At 50.2% G+C, this 4,660-nt stretch overlaps 1 protein-coding gene across 3 annotated transcripts in view; it reads left to right on the top strand.

The window, feature by feature from the left end:
• The first annotated feature begins 1,111 nt into the window (after window positions 1–1,111).
• The window catches only part of MAPKAP1 (mitogen-activated protein kinase associated protein 1), a 176,381-nt gene continuing 172,832 nt past the window's right edge, over window positions 1,112–4,660 (top strand). Inside the window, exons 1-2 of one of the 3 annotated variants that reach the window (XM_019510913.1) lie at window positions 1,112–1,278; window positions 1,624–1,671. The gene's annotated coding sequence lies outside the window, so the exon portion shown is untranslated. Of the gene's footprint in view, window positions 1,279–1,623; window positions 1,672–3,937; window positions 4,013–4,660 lie in introns of those variants that run through there. The other 2 variants (XM_019510914.1, XM_019510912.1) reach the window with 2 other exon arrangements.

The following is a 4,660-nucleotide window of genomic DNA, read 5'->3' as shown; positions in this document are numbered from 1 at the left end:
CGCGCCGGCGGAGCACCCCCGCCCGGCCAATGGGAGGGCGGCGCGCGGGCCAGTGGGAGCGCGCGGGGAGGCGCCCCGCCCCTCGGCCCGCCCCGCCGAACTTCGGATTGGCGCGTTCGAATGGTCACGTGGCGGCGCCGGCCCCGCCTCCTCCTTCTCCATGGCAACGCGCCGGCGGCCCGGCTTCCGCTAGGCACCGGATGAAGCCCCCCCCCCTCGGCTTCGAGCCACTCGTGGGTGGCCGTGGCATCCTCACGTGGTGATCTGGGAGGTGGGAATCGACACCTCGTGGTGTCCTCACACCCACTGAGAGGTGGCCAAACAGAAAAAAAAAGATCTTTTTCTGCAATTATTATTTTTTGGCAGCGTCCCACCTGGAATCATGAGGGGAGTCACCAGCGCTGGAGGCTGGGGGGCACGGCTGTCAGCAGCGGGAGCTTGGTGGTGCCAGCAGTGATCATGGGACTACCTGCAGACACTGTGGTGCGGGGGGTGGCACCGCCTTTTCGCAGGGGGTGCTTGTGCACCTGCCTGCATCACCTACAAATCACCAATGACATGAATAATAACTGGGGAGCCGTATCTATGTATATTTTTGTCATATTAGAATGAAAATGTCCAATTTTTTTTTCTTATTTGGAGGCCCCTCATATGGGGAGGCCCCAAGCTGTAGCTGAAGTGGCTTAAGCCTAAATCCGGCACTGCCGGTGAGGCCTGCGCAGCTCTGAAGCCGCCACCACGCTCCTGAAAACTGCCTCTTGGGATCGTGACTACAAAACCAGGCTGGTTTGGACCCTCTGGACAGAACAAAATTGGGGGCTGCTGGGAGCCCCTTTTCTGCACAAGGGAAATGACCCATTTGATGGCGGCCTTGCAGACAGCAGGCCTGGGTCAATTGTGACCAGCGCACAAACCAGGCCCCCCTGGCTTGGGGGGCGTGGGGACTGCCATCAATACAATGTAGATTCATAGATGTTAGGGGCTGGAAGGGACCTTGTAGATCATCAGCATGATATTGAATGCTTTGGGGGTGCTTTGTCACGGGGTGGTTTTAGATGGGAGGGAACATGACTAAGCTAACAGCTCCTCCTGTGTTTTGTAGGTGTCTGACCGAAAGACTGAAAGAGAGGGCTTCATCTTCCTCCCAAGCTCCCCTCACCGCCCTTTTCCAGCACAGCTGAGATGACTGTCGTTTTGCCTGTTGCCCAGGCCTGTAACTGGAGTGTCATCTCTCGATCTGCATGTCTGTGGTGCACCGAAATCTTCCGGATGAGTCCCGTAAGACATCTCTAGGCCTATCCTGTCCTTCCCTACAATTAATGCTCCCGCCCATGCCCTCATGACTTCCCTTTGATTGCCAAAACTTGAATGCAATCTCATCCCACTGATGTTCATCCAGAATGTTTTTGTAAGGATTATTTTCCTTTGGCCCTGACATCCCTCTCTGCTCCCCTCCAATGGCTTCTTTATCACATGAAAGATAAGCAGTAGCGTCTTCACTTTCCATACCCTCTACAGTCTCTCTCTTCCTTATGTCATCTTTTGTGCACTATCCAGATGTTGATTCCTGCCTCCAATTAGCCAATTATGCCACTACTATCCACTCATTACATTTTCAAACAGCTTCCTGCTTGCTCCTGTGCTGCCCCTCACCCGTGGAAACAGCTCCCTGTAAGTATTTGCAAAGTTACTGCATTATTTTCCTTCAAATCTTAAAACTTTTGCTGTGGCGTCCTTGGCAGTGGCTAGGCTGCTGATGTTCTGATACTACTTTCTACCAGACTGGCCAGCATTGTCCCATTGTTTCCCTAAACTCCTCCGTTTATCTTTTGTTTTCAATGGGAAGACTTTTAAGCTGCTGGGGGCATTGACCATCCCTTTGTTTCTGATAACATAGTGCATAGAGCACTGGAGTCTTAGTTGGTGACAAAATGCACCTCAGCTTTACAATGCAAATGATGCATAATTTATTGAAAAATTATCTTTGTTTAAATGCATCCCATTTTATTCTAATAGGGCTGAGGCGTGTATTTTCAGTGACATCTAATAATGTGGAAAGTTTGGAAGGACAGCAATATACCAGAATGACCATTAGATCCAAATCATTTAATGACCTATAATTCAAGCACTTGGGCTTGAAAAAAAAAATAATTGGGCCTGAAAATTACTGTTTGTTGAGAATGCCAATGAGAATTTTTCTGCAAGGTTTGATAAAGCTTTGTCAGAGTTAGAAACAGTGTAAAAGAGGACTTAAGGTGGAATTTGCTTTGCTCATCAGCTAGGGAGAGAGCATAAGTTTGCTGGGTATTGTAAAACAAGTAAATAAAAAATGGATATTGATAGAGGTCACACAGGAAGACTGTAGTAGGTAGGAACTGGAGCCCAGAACTAGCCTTGCAGCACTGTTAAGTGCAGGAACGTTTTAGCGCTGTCTCTCTTATAAAATAATATTTATTTTAGACACACACACAAATTTCCTTTGCAACTATTTTTAAAGAAAACTTTCACACTTTAAGAATATTTAAGAAAGAAAAAAATATATACATAGTACAGCTTGTAGTATGGTTACCTTTGCTTGTCTCATTCCAATAGATGCCATTTGTGATACTTTTTTAAGTTTGGTTTTCTTATTTGAATAATTTTATAGCATGTCTAATTCTAATATTTATTAAAATACATGTAGATGCAAAACACCACTTTATGCTTACGATTATTTATTAATGCCACATTTTAAAATATTACACAGAAAATTTATTCCAGTACACATTAGTAAATAAATTATGCTTGTAATTTCTAATGCATTTTTAATTATAAATTTATCCATGTCTCCTTTTATTTATGATAACCGTTCTCGCCATTGCAACACAGTATATATTACAGGAGACACAATTAATTACACATTCTTGGACATTGAGCTTGACAACACATACTTTGAATCCGATTTTTTTTTTTGGAAAGATTCAGAGTGTCCTTGTTGGTACTCTTATTCTAAAATCATCCATAAACAGAAACAGTGTCCACATTTTGGAGATTACCGTGTACCCAAAATCAGTGGATACATGGTGTTCTGTGGCTGGTTGTTAGACTGCAAATGTGTAAGAATCAACCCTCCTGGAAAAACAAATGATTTATTTTCCAGCTCTGTTTCTTTTAGACTAAGGTTGGTGTACAGCATTTCAGAAGCTGTGGTGGCAGCTCAGGTCTTTGGGACCCTTGGAGCTGCACTAGAAAGATCCTGGTGACCATACTGCATGTGGGGATAAAAGGTGGCAGAAATGCAGGTAGAACACGACAGCCCGTCTTGCCAGGATGGGTCTCTGCCAGCCCGCAGCGCCAGGCTCGCCTCCCAGTACTTCGGCTTAGCTGTGACAGGACAGGACAGGGCATCCAGTATTCAGCGTGGACCTTCGCTCTTGCTGACGAGGCTGACATCGGTTCCTAAGGAAGCGGGAATTGGGAGCCAACGTCAGCCTTGTGCTTCATTCACCATCGCATCTGGAGGTGCTCTTCACTTCACGGCGTCTCGTCATGATGTGGTGCTGTATTAGTGAGCACGGTAATTTAGAGTCAGGTAACACCCAATTATAACATCGTTTGGGTGATGACTGACGGAACTGGATTCATGTTGTGTCGTGTTTTTCAAGACGGTAACTCCCACGTTAAGCGAGAAGTGGCTCTACATCCCCCGCCTAGAGACCCCCGGCCCCGAGCTGCGGCCTGGATGCTTTTTCCCAAGCCATGGAGGCGGCCCCACAGCGAAGGAAACGAGCTGCCAGCCCAGTCCAGGCCGCTACCCCGACGGGCACATCATTGCGTCTGCGCGGAGCCGAGCTGGCAGCCCAGCCCTCTGCCTGGCATCGGCGCCTGCGCGCTGAGCGGGCGTGGCGTCACTTCCGGGAGGGGGTGCGCTTCCGGGTCAGCCGTCACTGTTCCCGCAGTCCGGTGTTGGCGGCGTCTCCCGCAGGCCCGGAAGTGGCCGGCGTGGCCTGGCAGGAGGAGGCAGGTGGCGCCCGTAAGTGCCCCTGGGGAGCCGGGGGGGGGGATCTTTTCCTGTCTCGCGTCTGTGCCGCTGCGGGCCTCGTGCCCAGAGCTCCTCGGCGGGGCCGCGGTGGAGCCCGCGCACGGAGCTGGCAGCAGGGGCTGGGCCGGGACAGGGCTGGGCCCAACGCACAGCCTGGGCAGGGGGGATGTCGTTCGGGGGTGGCGCAGGGTACTTCGTTCCCCGGCCAGCGTGTGCAGGCCTGCCTGCGCCGGTGCCACGACCTCCCGTCGTTGGGTGTGCAGCACCACGTTATGCCGCCCCAGTGGCGTGAGCCTTTCATCCGCACACCCCGAGCAGGACGGAGTTTGGCTTTCCCTGCCCGCGTCTGCTGGGCAGATTTTGGAAAATAAGAAACACAGAAAGCAGCGTGTTTGTTTCTCTAATAGCTCCGCCTTGTGCAGCGGGCCCGCTGCTGTTTGCTTCGCGCTTGGTGCAGCCGCCCCATTGCTCCACTCCTTTTGCTGCAGCATTGTGGGAAGCACGTCTGGAAAGCGTTGCTGCGGTGCAGTGTTTAAGATAAATGTTTCCCTCCCTCCCCCCCTTTTTTTTTTTTTTTAAACTAAAACATGCGCTGAGTTCAGAACCATAGGGCCCCAACTGCTGAGCAGCTTTGAAAAG

Source organism: Gavialis gangeticus, unplaced genomic scaffold, assembly GCF_001723915.1.
Source record: "Gavialis gangeticus isolate Ggan-Ray unplaced genomic scaffold, GavGan_comp1, whole genome shotgun sequence".
NCBI lineage: Eukaryota > Metazoa > Chordata > Crocodylia > Gavialidae > Gavialis > Gavialis gangeticus.
Note: the sequence above shows the minus strand (reverse complement) of the source record. Positions and strands in the feature narration are given on the sequence as shown.